Here is a 17,572-nt window from a genome sequence, read left to right on the forward strand (position 1 = left end):
AAGATCATCAACGGTCTCATCACGTGCCTCTTCTTCACCTTCACCTTCACCTTCCCCTTCACCTTCCCCTTCACCTTCCCCTTCACCTTCAGCATCCTCCATGAAAGTATCACCGAAATGAGCAAGATAGCTTTCATCGATGAAATCATCCCCTTCTTCATCTTCTTCCATTATAACCCCTCTTTCTCCATGCTTGGTCCAACAATTATAGCTTGGCATGAAACCGTGCCGAAGCAGGTGCAGGTGAACTTCTCTTGAGGAAGAGTAACCCTTCTGATTCTTACAGTCAACACATGGACAGATAACAAAACCCTTCTGCTTGTTCGCATTAGCCACTACGAGGAAATCTTTCAAAACCGTAGTGAACTCGCGGGAGAGTCGGTTACCGTACATCCATTGCCGATTCATCTGCATTATTATAATATAAAATATATAATTAACCATCATGCATTTGTTAAACTAACTAGCTATAAACAATAGAAATTAAACAATGAACAACACACATGCATATTTTATCGATGACACACATGCATGAAAGGTTCAAGTTGCTAACCGCGATCGAGGAGGAACCTCAAGTGTGGCTCCAACACTTCATATCATGTTTGTTTCACGCTGTTGGGGCATTTCATCAAACACCTTGTGTGCATAAGAGGAACCAAAAGCAAACCTACACCCCCTTGTGAAGAGAAGTGGCACCAAATGGCTAAGTGAGTGCGCTGAACTGGTATATATAGGGAGGAGCTTTAGTCGCGGTTGGCCTGGCCAACCGCGACTAAAGGCCTTTGGGCACCTTTAGTCGCGGCTGACCTGGCCAACCGCGACTAAAGCCCCTCACGTGCACCAGCTGGCCACCGAGCACCCTGGGCCCAGGCCTTTGGTCGCGGTTCGTCTGCCGAACCGCGACTAAAGACTTCATTAGTCGCGGTTCCTACAGTTTCGCGACTAATGGGGCTGGACGGAAGCCTCTTTTTCTACCAGTGTTGCTAAGATGGTGGATTTAGACTTACTGATGTATTGCTTTATAAGGTCTTTATGAATAATTAATAAAATAGATACATGAATCACCAAGATGCAGAGGTCGGGGGTCATCCTCCTTTCAAAAAAATTGCCATCTTGCACCTCGCGAACTTGTAACCAACTCAAAAAATGGCTCAATAATGGGTTGTCGTGATTCTTGCCGGCATCGGTGAACGATGATGATGTGCGAGGGGCGGGATCTTGGCATGGGATCGCATGTAATGATGGAGGAGCTGTCTGTCGGCGTGCTTGGCGATGGCGGTGCTGGACAAGAGACTTGGGGACGACTCACATATGTGGCCCGGAGGTGAGCCCAAGACGAATAGAGGGTGAGCCGCATAGTCGGTGAGGCGCGAGAGCTCCAGGGACGCACAAAGCAGGGCGTGTCCGCTCGAGGTCTGTTGTATCAGCAACGCAAGCCAGCGAGAGGAGCAGGGCCTGGGTCACCGAGCATCACCACGGACCCAACAAGGGCCACTCGCTGAGGATATCGATGGAGGTAGCGGTGGCGGCACGCACCTCCTCCCGCGCCTCGTCGATGGCGTCGCCTACGCAGCCCGCCTCTAGCTTATCTCCTCCGCCGCCCGCCTCGCTTCTGCCCTCGCCCACCTAGACACCGGCGCAACCCGCCTCGCCGCCGAAATTGAAAGCGGCACAACTAGATGAGGTGAGGAATGGGGAGCGTCAGTGAGAGAGAAAGCAGAGTGGGAGAAGAAATTCAGCCGGTTGGGCGTTTGCGATGATATCTAGGTTCGCTGGAGTGTCTCTTTCCTTTGCTTTAACACATCTGCACATTTGTTACCTCAAAAAAATATCTGTGCATCTGACCCAATGGCAACAAATACATTCGTCGGGAATCCTCAAAATATTTACCTTTCGGCATATGCATTTCCCTAAAAATTTGAAATGATGGATTATCGACAACTCCACAATAAACTCCATCAGTTATTTTTTTCCTTCAGAAAAAGTAGGGTCTACCTTGACTGTTGACGCAATGACCACCAATAATTGCAGGTCAACATACTCGGAGCCTGGAAGCCATCCAACCCCCTACTGGAAGCGGCAGCCAGGGGTCGCCGTCCTCCTGGAGGCGCAGGCCATCGACATCCAGATCTCGTCTCCGCTCTCCGCTCACCGGCCGGCCGGCCGGCCGGCCGACTGCCGCGGTACGGATGTTCCTTTTTCTTTCTGTAAATCTCTTCCATCCTCCCTCTTTTCATTTGATTCATCCTAGTTAACTTGGTGCTACCTCCAACTCCCCTCCTCCGAGTTTACTAATTTCTTGTTGCCTGCTAGTACTCCCAAGATAACTAGTCGGTCTTGTGCCTGCGACATGGCCCAGATCAAATCAGGCTAACTATCGTTCTGTTACCTTACACCCATCAGCGTCGGTAAAGGAAGTCAGATTAGAATAATCAGAAAACAATATTACTAGCTACTAGCATCTGTGATAAATCTATAAATTCGAGTTTCAGACATATTATCCGGATTAGATGTTCAATTTGATCTCCATATGTGTATGTGCTAGCTAGTACCAAATCAACTGTTAAGGAAAGTGTGACTCTGTATCCTAAACCTGGTACTGTTAAGATTCAACCATGTGTGATGTAAGTAAATCTAAGGAATATAATTCTACTGGAAAAACAAGACCTCCTGAGCGAAGGCTGGAGTTTGAAGTGTCTGATGCAGCTCCTTTGTCTTCTGCCGCTGGTGTTTGGGGTCTAAGGTTATTGCTGAAATCCAGCTCATCGCTTGCTTTTGAGAAATCAGAGCACAAATGAGTGTTTAAAATAACTGACGTACAGGTTGACGCTAGAGATAGGATCAGTCATCGTCAAGTCAAAATTTGGAGAACTGTCGTTAGCAACAAGATGGGAGAGCTTAATTGTAGTAAAGCACATACCAAATTTGAACACTTCTTTGTGCTACAGTTTTTAGCTTACTTGCTGTCTACTTTGAAGTGACTGAGATTTTTTTAAGGTGAGAATTATCAAACCTGTTGTGTCTTCGATGATTATACCTGTAAGTAACTAGGGAGTTGGGATGCATGTGATCTTCATTCTCTTGCTCTATATAATTCATGACATTTGCATCATCTGGTATAGTGAATGCTCTTATTTAAAGAGCACTGCACCATATTACGTATCTGCAAATGGAGTACGAAATTAGTACTGGACATAATGCTCTGGAGCGCATGTTAATTGATGGAAGTGCGGAGCCAATGGATCTGCCGTTATCACTTTTAGAAGACATCACAAATTGTTTCTCTGACGATCAGCAAATCGGCAGTGGCGGGTTTGCAGTGGTCTATAAGGTACACAACTCTAATAAGCTTCCATCTAATCACAATTGGTCTAAAAACTAAACTGGCATATGGTCACGTGACATAAGTCACACCGCCACAAGCCCGAAAAGGTTTGCAATGACAATACTTGTTTGTGACCGCAGGGAATGGTCGGAAATGAGATAATTGCTGTGAAGAGGCTATCCAGGAATATGCATGAGAGTAAATTCCACAAAGAGGTCGAGTGCTTGATGAAGGCCAAGCACAAAAACATAGTGCGTTTTCTAGGATATTGTTCTGACACGCAAGGGAAAATTATGGACTATGAGGGGAAGATGGTCATGGCGGATATACGAAATTGGTTGCTCTGTTTTGAGTATGTACCTAACGGCAGTCTTGATAAGTATATTACTGGTAAGATCAAGACATTCATTTCCATCTTTATTTGCTTTATTATAGAGCCCAAGGATCCCACGTAAACTATGCTTATGTTGCCTGACGTTTGTAAGTTTATTACTCACATTATACAATCTCTACCTGCCTATCTCTACAGATGCATCTCATGGACTTGAATGGAGGGAGCGTTTTGAGATAATTAAGGGAACATGTGACGGTCTATGTCATCTTCATGAGAAGCGCATTTTGCACTTAGATTTGAAACCCGCTAATATTCTAATAGATGATCACATGGTACCCAAAATTGCTGATTTTGGCCTTACAAGGTGCCTCGAGAAAGAGCAAACCCACGTTTTTACTTCAAACCTTTGTGGATCACTGTAAGCCAGCCTCTGGGGAGCTCTCCTTTATTTCATTTTGTATAGGATGAATTTAATTTCTAGAACCTCCGCCCAGAATTAGTTAACTCAAATTTGTCTAGTTACAGATGTATCTAGACACGTTTTAGCGTTAGATACATTCGTATCTAGACGAATCTAGGTCAACTAATTTGGGACGGAGAGAGTATTTTACAGAAAGTGAGAAGTAACTCTATAAATCTTCTTGCAGCGGATATTTGGCACCTGAGTTCTATAGTGGGCAAGTCACATTTGCATCGGACATATATAGTCTTGGCGTTATAATCCTGGAGATAATGACTGGACAAAAGGGTTACTCCGAAGATAAGAATGTAAGAATAATTTAATCATTTTCTCCAAGTTAAAGCATAAAATAATAAGTTAACAATATTACCCTCTAACTTATGAATTAGAAATGACATTCCTTCCTTTTCTAGACTTGGGAGTAGTGAATGAGAAGCACTAGTCTAGAAAAGTAGAGCTTATGAATTAACAATATTACTCTACATAACTAATAAAGATGTATGATTAGATTGTTTAAGTTGTATATGAAAAATTAGAAATACATACTCCCAACCGTATAAAGTGCTTTACTATTCAATACACTATTTTGAATAGTATTACACTATTCACAACAATATTTAATTTTTTGGTATTATATGCTCGTTCTGTATTCACTAAGCAGCTTATATCTTAATGCATGATCTATTTAGGGGCTGGCGAGGCCAACAATACGTCCGACGATGTGCACAGAGGTGTAAAATCCTACTCAGTACTCACCATATTTTTCATTATGTTGTATTAGATGTAGTTAGTTACGTTCACTTAGTAGTTTTAATTGCAAATTTATGGGGTAAATTTCTATCGTCTTTCCAGTCAGTTCCACCTGAAGGGAACACTTCTCTACGGCCACAAGGTTCTCATTCAAACACCACTCTGGGTTACACAGAGAACTACACACGCAGAGGTTTCTCCTTTAGGATTTCTAGCATAAGAACTCGTCCCATAAATTCATAAATAAATATACCAAGTGAAACCAAGAAACTATATCATTTCCACAACATAATTTACATATGAATTTCCCTTTCAGAAGGCCCCAAAGGGATTACATAAGCTAAAAAAATTATCTTCTAACTACCTTCTTGAGCCTTACAATGCTCTGGATACTGTGACTCTTATTGCAGGATGAGGCGAGAGAGCAGCTCTGTGGATGGCTTCCGGGAGAATGCACCTCTTTATTTTATATTTGGTAGGATGCATGCGTGTCTTTCTAGGGTATTGATAAGAGCGAGAGATAGTGCCCCGACAAACTTCAATCTTCAGGAATCTTTCAAGTCATTGCTTTTTTCACGTGCGCATTGTCTCTTGGTGAATAATTGGTTGACTCTTCTTTTCATCTTCGCTTTTCAGCGATGCAAATCTTCATGCCTTCAGATAGATTGCTTCTCCTTCAGGAATCCTTGTGCCAGTGTATGCGTACATACATGCCAAGATTATTTAAATATTCAACATTGCTTATTCATTTATTTTTAATTTTTTTTATAAGGGGTCTTCCCTGCCCATATGATTGATGATAATACCTTATCAATATTTAAAATATCTATTTTTAGAATGTCTATCAATATTCGGGTCGGGTATAGGTCCTCCGCGCCCGAATAATTGATAGCAATATCAATATATGCAGTTTAGACTTTATTCAGCCGCTGCCCATGCCCTGCTATGTCCATATGATCATCATCGTTTAACATATTGAAATCATATTTTTGATCGCATTCTTTCTTTATTTCTTCAAAATTTCCATCCATTTCATGCCTTAATTCTTTTAATATTTCTTCTTTTAATTTTTTCTTTATTATTTTTGAAAATTATTCAAATCTTTTATCCATTTCTTGATTTATGTATTCATTGTCTAAAGGGTCAAGTACCTTTAGAAGGCATTCTTGATATGTTTGATATTTTGAAGACTCTTCCTTCTTTATATTTTTTGAGCTTGATGCCTCCCCCTTTGTAGGAGTTGGTGAAGTAGGTATGCCTCTTCTCATTTGGGGTCTTTAGCCTTTGGGTCAATATAATTATTTGGTCCGAATACCTTTCTTGCCCAAAATAAGGCATCATTTATACTATAATATCTTTTGAATGTTAAATCTTCTCCTTTTCTTTTTGCATTTAATTTCTCAATCATAACGTTTTTCCATTCTAAATATATACCGGGTTTATTTCCATCAAATATAATATATAATGTTTCTCCTTTTGGTATTTCAATCTTTTCTGGCTTTGGCAGATTTTTGTTTAATTCGTTAAAATATTCTGCCAAGCTATTGATATATAATCGTTAAAAGAGATGAAAGAGGATATTTGTTATCAATTCTCAATAGCTTGGCAGAATATTTTAACGAATTAAACAGAAATTTGCCAAAGCCAGAAAAGATTGAAATACCAAAAAGAGAAACATTATATATTATATTTGATGGAAATAAACCCGGCACATATTTGGAATGGGAAAACATTATGATTGAGAAATTAGATGTAAAAAGAAAAGGAGAAGATTTAACATTCAAAATATATTATAGTATAAATGATGCCTTATTTTGGGCAAGAAAGTTATTCGGACCAGATGATTATATTGACACAAAGGCTAAAGACTACATCCAAATGAGAAAAGGCATACCTACTTCACCAACTCCTACAAAGGGGGAGGCATCAAGCTCGAAAAATATAAAGAATGAAGAGTCTCCAAAATATCAAACATATCAAGAATGCCTTCTAAAGGGACTTGACCCTTTAGACAGTGAATACATGGATCAAGAAATGGATAAAAGATTTGAAGAATTTTCAAAATAATAAAGAAAGAATTAAAAAAGAAATATTAAAAGAATTAAGGCATTAAAAGGATGAAAAATTTGAAAAAATAAAGAAAGAATGCGATCAAAAATATGATTTCAATCTGTTAAACGACGATGATCATATGGACATAGCAGGGCATGGATAGCGGCCTGAATAAAGCCCAAACTGCATATATTGATATTGCTATCAATTATTCGGGCGCGGAGGACCTATACCCGACCCGAATATTGATAGAAATTTTAAAAATAGATATTTTAAATATTGATAAGGTATTATCATCAATCATATGGGCAGGGAAGACACCCTGTAAAAAAATAAAAATAAATGAATAAGCAATGTTGAATATTTAAGCAGCCTTGGCATGTATGTACGCATATACTGGCACAAGGATTCCTGAAGGAGAAGCAATCTATCTGAAGGCATGAAGATTTGCATTGCTGAAAAGCGAAGATGAAAAGAAGAGCCAGCCAATTATTCACCGAGAGACAATGCCCACATGAAAAAAGCAATGACTTGAAAGATTCCTGAAGATTGAAGTTTGTCGGGGCACAATCTCTCCCCTATAAAAGGAGGCGTTTGCTGCGAAGAGAGACACCAGATGGAGAAGAACCACCAGCCACCGATAGAGCAAAGAGATGCGACCCAGCTAGCAAGCTCGTTGCTCAGTAGTAGTAGTACTAATAGTAGTAGTTCCTCATCCTGCAATAAGAGTCACAATATCTAGAGCATTGTAAGGCTCAAGAAGGTAGTTAGAAGGTAATTTTCTTTAGCTTGTGTAATCCCTTCGGGGCCTCCCGAAAGGGAAATCCATATGTAAATTATGTTGTGAAAATAATGTAGTTTCTTGGTTTCACTTGGTATTTTTATTTATGAATTTATGGGACGAGTTCTTATGATAGGGATCCTATAGAAGAAACCTCTGCGTGTGTAGTTCTCTCTGTAGCCCAAAGTGGCGTTTGAATGAGAACCTTGTGGCCGTAGAGAAGTGTTCCTTTCGGATGGAACTGCCTGGGAAGACGATAGGAATTTATCCTGTAAATTTGTAATTAAAACTACTAAGTGAACGTAACTAGCTACATCTGATACAACATAATGAAAAATATGGTGAATACTGAGTAGAATTTTACACCTCTGTGCACACCGTCAGACGTATTGTTGGCCTCGCCAGCCCCTAAATAGATCCTGCATTAAGGCCCCCTTTGTTTGGGCTAGAGATTGCTGAGAATCAGCTGCCACTTGGATTCCGAAAATCCACTACAGCTGTAGATTTTGAGAATCCAAATCTGAATGTTTGTTTACCCCGGTTTTGGAAAAACAAAATGTTGTGAAGTGTCTACAACGCCCCTGATGTTGTGGAGTGCAGGACGCCGGAGAGGGGCGGCGTACGCAGAAATCGGGGCGGTGTGTTGATAACCCACAAGTATAGAGGATCGCAACAGCTTTCGAGGGTAGAGTATTTAACCCAAATTTTTTAATTCGACATAAGGGGAGTCAAAGAATATTCTCAAGTATTAGCAGCTGAGTTGTCAATTCAACCACACCTGGAAACTTAGTATCTGCAGCAAAGTATTTAGTAGCAAAGTAATATTATAGTGATGATAACGGTAACAAAAGAGTAACGAAAGCAAAGTAATGTTTTTGGTATTTTGTAATGATTGTAACAATAGCAACGGGAAAGTAAATAAGCGTAAATCAGTATATGGAAAGCTCGTAGGCATCGGATCAATGATGGATAATTATGCCGGATGCGGTTCATCATGTAACAGTCATAACATAGGGTGACATAGAACTAGCTCCAATTCATCAATGTAATGTAGGCATGTCATAGTCATACGTGCTTATGGAAAAAAACTTGCATGACATCTTTTGTCATACCCTCCCGTGGCAGCAGGGTCTTAATGAAAACTAAGGGATATTAACGCCTCATTTTAATAGAGAACCGGAACAAAGCATTAGCACATAGTGAATACATGAACTCTCATCACCGGTAAGTATCCCGATTATTGTCACTTCAGGGTTAACGGATCATAACACATAATAGATGACTATAGACTTGCAAGATAGGATCAAGAACTTTCATATATTGATGAAAACATAATAGGTTCAGATCTGAAATCATGGCACTCGGGCCCTAGTGACAAGCATTAAGCATAGCAAAGTCATAGCAACATCAATCTCAGAACATAGTGGATACTAGGGATCAAACCCTAACAAAACTAACTCGATTACATGATAAATCTCATCCAACCCATCACCGTTCAGCAAGCCTACGATGGAATTACTCACGCACGGCGGTGAGCATCATGAAATTGGTGATGGAGAATGGTTGATGATGACGACGGCGACGAATCCCCCTCTCCAAAGCCTCGAACAGACTCCAGATCAGCACTCCCGAGAGGTTTTAGAGCTTGGCGGCGGCTCCGTATCGTAAAATGTGATGAAATCTTATCTCCGATTTTTTTCTCCCCGAAAGCAGATATATAGAGTTGAAGTTGGAATCGGGAGGTCTCCAGGGGGCCCATGAGGTAGGGGGCGCGCCCTAGGGGGGGGGGGCGCCCCCCACCCTTGTGGAAAGGGTGTGGGCCCCCTGGTCTTCATCTTTGTCGAGGATTTTTTTATTATTTATTGTAAGATATTTCGTGGAGTTTCAGGTCATTCCGAGAACTTTTATTTTCTGCACATAAAACAACATCATGGCAATTCTGCTGAAAACAGCGTCAGTCCGGGTTAGTTTCATTCAAATCATACAAGTTAGAGTCCAAAATAAAGACAAACGTGTTTGGAAAAGTAGATACGACGGAGACGTATCATATGTGCATCGCGGTCGGAGCTCGTGGGCAGCGGCGAAGACGGAGCTTGCTGGCCGGAATACGGGGTGGGAGGATCCGCCGTCCTGTAGGCGAGCAGGCTGGTGTACGTGGAGATCAGGGACGTCGCATCGCTGGCGGAGCTCGTGCGCAACGGCGGAGACGCAACTCGGTAACCGGAATACAGGGAGGGACGGGCATGGTGGCGTCAGATCCGGCCTTCCTGGAGTCGACGGGCATGGGGAAGGTGGTGAAGGAGGCAGGGGTCGGTGACCGGAATACATGCTTTCGTTCAGGGCATCTCCATTGCATAGCCGCTTGTGTAGATGCTTAAGGATTAAAAATATAAAAGATATTGTCTAGCGTTTGCATAAGCGTCTCAACCTCCAATGCCCAGAACGTGTAAAGCGCTAACAATCTCAGGTCAAATCAACTACTAATGAACTGAAGCGTCCGCTGCCAGAGTTGGCACCGCTGCCCGAAAGGCGCCGGGAAATATTCTCTGGGTTAGCGAAACGGCCAGGATTAAGATCCTTTTTTTTTTGAAGCCAGGATTAAGATCCTTAGCGCCGCGTTGTAGGTGCCCTCAGGCGAGAAAGAACGAGGGGAGAGAGAACCTGTCGTGGGGAGATTTGGATAAGGGCAGCAGTGGCATTCCTGCTGTAATAACGGGGATAACTTGGTCTGGACTTTAACTTGGGTAAGTGGCCGCTCGGGAATCGCCCGAATCACCAGATTCGTAGCTTCCGGCTTGGACGTGCCTGGTACTCCCTCCGTTCCAAAATATAGCGCGCCTACGCTTTTCGAGGTTCAACTTTGACCATAAATTTAACCCACGAAACCGACTGCGGCGGGATCAAAAATTATATAATTAAAAACTTTTTTTGAATACGAATTCATTGGTATAATTTTTTCGCCCGCCGCAGTCGGTCTTGTTGATTAAATTAATGGTCAAAGTTGAAGCACGGAAACCGAGGACGCGCTATATTTTGAAACGGAGGGAGTAGTTGATTTCCAGAAGCGATTCTAGGAAGCTGGTGTGAGAATATGTGTGTTTGTTTTAGTTTCTGATTTTATGAGGCCTAGAATCTGAAATCAGTGGCTACAGCTCAAACAAAGGCCACCTAAGATATAAGTTGCTTAGTGAATACAGAACGAGCATTTAGGGCGTGTTTGGTTGCCCGTGCTGCACTTGCATGGCATCCCAGATGTAATTTCAGTTTGGTTGGTAAACTATATGGCCATCTAGGCCTCCCAACTCATGCAAAAAGTACCCTCTCAGCCAGGCCGAGAGCTATGCCTGATTTGGCCGTTCCTTGGATGCATGCACGAGTTGTGCAAAATGCCTGCACCCACCCCCGCATCATGCGTGCAGCTTCATGCGCAGGGTTGCGGCCCCCCTCGCCACAACGGCATGAGATCCAGTGACTTCACTTGGTGAAGTTACGTTGCAACTTTAGGCTCTTCATCTCCATCCAAAACAGATCCAATGGTCCATATCACACAAAGGCAAAAGCCCTCAGCACTTGGTCAGTTTTGCAGCCCAGCAGCGACAGAAAACTCATCGTAGGATTCAGTTAAAACAGATTACATGCCAACTATCTAATCTTCATTTCTGAATATATAAACTATAGGTCTATAGCCGTTTCAACATACATGAAGCAAGGTTATCATTTGGCTGTACCTTCCACTTAGCTGAACTAAAAAGATCATACATGCACATACATATTTTTGACTGACAATACTCATGAAACAGATATAGAGTGGCATTTGACATTGAAAGGCTGCATCATAGAATATCCAAATGCTACAGCAAAAAAAGCCAATGTTGAGTAATCATTCAAGTACATAAAAGTAGGCCATTTCACTTGTACACTTAGGCCAAAAAAGACTGGTTAATCCCCAAAATACTGTAGTTAACCCTATCCAAAATACTACCTAGCAACTTTGAAGATACTAGATCAGATCATCATGAAGATATCATCGTCAACTCGTGAAGTTGTCAAAAGCTTGGTAAAGCTGTCGATTGCATCATATTCTTGACGCTTCTCACTTTCTCCCATGGGACTCCCTCCTTTGTTTGTGCCATCATTCTCCACTTGCACTTGAGGCTGCACACTGTCTTTTTTCTTTTGTTGTTGTTGCTGCCAGTGTAAATGAAAAATCATTTTGTTAGTTTAGGAATGAATAAAAACAAATAGTACATACATACTGCAGCTGACCTTTGCTTTTTTTTTTGTTGCCGCTGATTTAGGTTGCTTTCGCCCCTTGCGTAACTTATCAAACCAAGTTTGCTTTCTCCTTAAATTTTTAGATGAAACCTCCTTTTTCTTCAGTTTTGCAGAACTAAGAAAGTCATTGGCTTGCTGCACATTTGGATCATTTTAGCATCAGCCCAGAATATGTTGGTTATATCCTCCTCACAATCCAACTGTAGTGCATATTGAAATGATGGATTGTCAGCAGTTTTGTCATGAAAATATTTCAACATACTTCCAGCTTGTCCAAAAGCCAACTCCCTTTGTCGCTTGGTTCGCAAATGATTTTTTTGGTCACGGCAAGTATATCCAAGGTTAATCGGTCCACCAACTTGATGAGAAGCAAACTCATGTGCAGCTTGTGGCATAATGCCGGAATCATCGGCGGTTTCAATTTCAAAAGCTTATCTTTCTGAAATCTTTCTTTGGGATACCATCAAGTGGCGAGTTTGTGGCAATTGCAACAAGTGGTTGTGTTCCAGCACAACCTCGGTTACTTCATAACTTCCGGCCTCTCGATTCAATTGAAAAGACATACGAACTTGGCAATTGGTTCTTGTTTCAGCTCTAAAACGCTTTGTTGCATGATCGGTTTGTCCTTTTCTTCGATGACCCTCGTTGGAACAAACAAATCTACATGAACCAACCTGACCATCAAGTCTGCTTTTGTTTGCATATCTTCTTCTCATATCAAAGCCTGTGTGACCCCCATATGCAACCCAAAATGCCCAAGCCTCATCCACATTTCTGAATCTCATACCAACTTGAGGTATTCCCTTGCCAATTTCTGCCATCTCACAATAGTCAATTGTGAAGCACAACACTGAATTCTGTCAAATAGCACAATAGAGAGCACTCAATTTCAGAAATTCTAAATGAAAGTCTAAAATCAGAGGACAAAATTTCATCACAGTGTACGTGCAAACTATTCCAAGCAATTTGTATTGTACATGCATCATGAGTAACCAAACTGACTACCATTCTGCACCCAAGCAACTCAACTGAACCTGTACAAGAACTGCTCTGTACATACCTAACTCTTACTGTATCTGTATGAATCGGGGACACATTACCTCGACTGGATGCGGGATGGCAGAGGTCCGACGGCGACGGTGGCACGCGTGGCCTTCCCACTCCTCCGGCGGCAGCCCGCCTCTCCCTCTCCTCCAGCGACGGTGCGGCCGCGCGGCTCCTTTTCCTCTTCAATGCGGCGGCCGGCGCGGCCACGCGGCTCCTCTCCGATGCGGCGGCCGGCGCGAGTCCCTTGCTCTCTCTCCCAGATGTTGCGGTGTGGTGTGATTCCCCTTCCTCTCCGATGCGGCGGAGCAGCGCCGTCTCCCTGTCCGAGACGCCGGCGCGGCGCGGGAGAGCGGAGCAGATTCCCGCGAACTCTTTTCTTTAGCCTGCACTCGTCCAAAACTGCTAAGTGCTGAGGTTTTTTTTTTTTTTTGAAAACAAGTGCTGAGGTTTTTTGCCTTTGTGTGATATGGACCATTGGATCTGTTTTGAATGGAGATGAAGAGCCTAAAGTTGCAACGTGACCAAATGAAGTCACTGGATCTCAGTCCCGCCACAACTCCCCATTTTTTTTCACCTCGTCCGCCCAGTCCTTCTCCCACCCCCGCCCGGCCTCAGATTCGCCGCCGCTGCCTCCTCACCCTCGCCGCTGTTGCTGCCTCCCCACCCTCGCCGCCGTCGCCTCCTTCTCCTCCTCTCCGTTGCCGTCCCTTTTTGCTGGCTGCCGTCAACAGGAGATAATACATGGGAGGATCAGATCTCGATCTGCCGCGGCATCCATGAATCCTTGCACGGGTCGCCGGACCCGGCGCGGTTGAGGCCGAGCTGGGCGCGCTCGGCGTCGAGCTCCGGTGAGTGGATCCCGCGACGCGACGACCCGGTCGTCGCTTCTCGATCCCGCTGCAGTGGGGGCGCTGGTCGGTGGTGAGTGCCACGTGATCTGGATCTGATGCCGGCGTTGGTCGCAAGATCAAGGAATGGCAACAGCAACCAGATCCTGTTGTGCCCATACTTCGTTTCTGCTGTGTTGATCTCCAGCCTGAGATCCCGTGTCAACATCCTCGTAAACAACGATCCATTCAGTTGGTTGTGAATTTATTTGCTGTGTATGAAGTAGTACCACTCGATAGCAAGAGAAGGGAACGGCCGATGGCGGGCTGGCGGCAGCCGATTTTTCTGAAGAAGTTCTGAACTGTTCTAAAGTTTTGACTGAATTTAGTTCTTAGCTACATTCTGATGACTAGTGCCATGGCTGATGTCTCCTGTGTTTGTTGTTGTATTTGTAAACAAAGATTGCTTGTTAATTTTATCTGAAACAGACATGCTTCTCTTGTTTGCTACAAGCAGTATGACCAATTTACCAAATAATATCTCGCTCATCCTGTGGCATCTCATACAACCTATCAAACACATATTCAGCCTGGCCAGTCCCACGGCACACAAGCAACCAAACACACATCTCACTGTACCATTGCATTAGCCCAGCCAGGCCACAGTCAGCCAGCATGCTAGATGGGATGCAGCGAAATGTCACCCAGGCAACCAAACACGCCCATAATACCAAAGAATTAAATATTGATGTGAATAATATAATACTATTCAAAATAGTGTATTGAATAGTAAAGCACTTTTAAGAATAATGCCCTACCTAGTGAACAGTGAATACTATTCAGATAAAAAGCGCATACCTATCCACCTAATCTCATATTAACCTAATCAAAATCTGATCTATTATTAAAGGTTAATAATTTATTTTCTCTATATTGTATATATATATATAGATCCATTGACGGACCGGTGGTCCTTGCCACGTGCAGTCCCCCTTCTGTGGAAATAGACCCTCCACTGACCGACGCTTTTTAACATGCAGTAAAACCCGTTAGTGTAGTTTTTTTTCAGTTTGCTATATAGCCCTTTTCCCTATACGTGGAAGGGGTGTGTATATAACTTATACGAAAACATTTCAGCTAAAATGAAAATTTCCCCGGCAGCCACCTGGAGTAATCTAGTTTCATGACTCATCAAAGTATGCATTTGACTTGGTACATTTTATCATATTTCTTTTGGATATACCATTTTATATGGATACATAGCAAAAAGCAGGGGCCTTCAATTTCATGGTACTCATATAGGATTATTTTAGAATCATTATTGAAGTTAAAAGTGTATGTATATATAATTTGTTTGTTTAAGTGGAATATAGAAGGTGAGAGTGCACATATACTCCTAGGAGTTTGAAATAGGTGTCCAAGAGCATATCTTCTAATCTGCAACGCAGATTGGAGCTAATTGGGAAGAGTAGTATAGTCTCTGCATAAATGCGTTGGTGAGAATGCAAAATCATATAAGACTTTGATGATCAAGTATACGAAACTCTTAAGCTTAGAATTTTTTTTGACAGAGATTTTAAGGGAGGCCCCCTAAAGTATAATTGTTGCAACAAACCCAAATTGCAAGTATCATGCCTTGAACCTGGGTGGGTAGGAAGGCATCTGCCCCTTTCCACGTGTAGGCTATGCCTTAGTCTGTAGCTTAGAAATTTTGGTACCTGGCGCAAATTTACATGTCCTTTTTGTCCAAAATTTGCAGTTATACATACAAGTGTTTCAACTTTTGAAGAACTTGCATTGGGACTGTATTTTCAATAGATGATCAGATTACTACTTTTGGAGTTCTCTCCTTTCTCTATAGAAGCTATAGATAACCTATCATGGGAATAAATCCTGACTCATAATTCATAAATGCAACTTTGTAGGTAATTGATACTTGGATGATTCAAATGGAGACATCAGATCAGGCGGACATTCTGTTGGAACAAGTAAGAGTATGCACAAAAATAGGGATAGAGTGCATGAACTCGGACCCCAAGAAGAGCGAGACACATAGTCGATATGCTTGATAAAACAGAAGTGCTGACTATTCAGAAGAAACTGCCATCAGCTTCCCTGCAAAGAAAAGGAAAAAAGAAACTGCAAACAACAGTTCATCACATAATCCCCTCACCTCGCCTGCCTACAATGTGGGGACGAAGTGATGGCAGCAAGGCAGGTGTGGGCACAAGGGCGGAGCACGGAGTGGTGGGATCACTTGAGTGACCCAGCATGCCCAGAAGCTGAATTCCGGCTGGCCTTCCGCATGCGCCGCTCCATATTAAACGACCTATGTGATGAGCTCAGCGCCGCTGTCACGAAGGAGGACACCTTGTCGCAAGCCGCCATCCATGTGCATTAGGCCAACTCCACCGCACGACCTTAAATATATATCTATTTTGTCTGGATTTTGTCCGTATGCGATAGAAATAGAATGAACAAACGCCGAACAGAGGCCACACAAACTCGCTGCGCCCAACGCTGCTACCCTAAATCTATACCCATTTTATCCGAATTTTGTCCGTACGATGGGCCAGGTACAGAAAAGGAGAGAGTGACAGGTGGGGTCGAGGGCGGACACAGACAAACGACGAGGACGCGAAGACGTCCGCTTTCTGTCCGCTTTGGCCCCAAACTGAAAGCAATTTTGATCTAGAAATGGGGCAAAAGCGGACACAGAGCGGACGAAACGTCCGTATGCTCATATACGTTGGGTCGTTCGGTTTGTCCGTTTTACCTCAAACGGACATAAACAGACGATTTGCGATCGATTTGGGTCACGCGCTGGAATTGGCCTTAGCGTGTCGCCGTCTGCCTCTTGCGCCTCGCCACCGGGGAGCCCCTCCGCGGGCTCTCCCGTCGCTTCGGCCTTGGCATTTCCACCTGCCACAACATCGTCCTCCAAGTCTGCGACACCCTCACCCACGTCCTCATGCCCGAGGTCGTCCGCTGGGAGCTGGATCGTCCGCGGACGCCGCCTGTAGATTCCACGCCTTGTATGGGATCCCCAGCATTGTCGGTGCTGTGTGCACCGACCACGTTCCCATCGGCCCACCCAAGGATAATGTCGACGCGTTCTACAACCATCGCCTCTCAGTGCGCAATGTTGAGTATGTATTTTGTATTGCATATGTATTAGAGTTGTGGTCCACTTTTTAGTCTTTTATAATTGAGGTAGAGGCATTTCCTTGTATTATATATATGTGCACCAATACTTCATTAATACAACGTCTATTGTATTGCAAACTTTTCCGTCTACATGGTATCATCTTGAAGGTCCTGACCTAGGGCAAAGCCGCCGCCGCCACCGCTCCCCACTGCCGTCGCCGCCGCCACGCAACACTTCCCCGCGCGCGCCGCCGCTGCCGCCGCTCCCCGCCGCCGCCGCCGCCGCGCAGCGCCTCCCCGCGCGCCACCGCCGCCGCCGCGCAGCACCTCCCCGCGCGCCGTCGCTCCCCACTGCCGCCGCCGCCGCACAGCGCCTCCTCGCGCACGCCGCTACCGCTCCCCACCGCCGCCGCCGCCGCGCAGCGCCTCCTCGCGCGCGTCGCCGCCGCCGCCGCGTCCTCCTCTGACGCCGCCGCCGCCCCGCTTCCGCTCCCACCCGTTGCACTGACTTGCTTCCACCGCCGCGTGCCGCTGCCGCCCGTCGCGCCGCAACCCTAACCCGACGCGCCGCCGC

The 17,572-nt window shown here is 44.1% G+C and overlaps 1 pseudogene; it reads left to right on the top strand.

Annotated features, from left to right (window-relative positions):
• The first annotated feature begins 1,272 nt into the window (after positions 1–1,272).
• LOC123191476 (G-type lectin S-receptor-like serine/threonine-protein kinase At1g11330) lies at positions 1,273–17,049 on the top strand (annotated as a pseudogene).
• The last annotated feature ends 523 nt before the right edge of the window (positions 17,050–17,572 follow it).

The sequence above is a fragment of the Triticum aestivum genome, chromosome 2A (assembly GCF_018294505.1).
Source record: "Triticum aestivum cultivar Chinese Spring chromosome 2A, IWGSC CS RefSeq v2.1, whole genome shotgun sequence".
NCBI lineage: Eukaryota > Viridiplantae > Streptophyta > Magnoliopsida > Poales > Poaceae > Triticum > Triticum aestivum.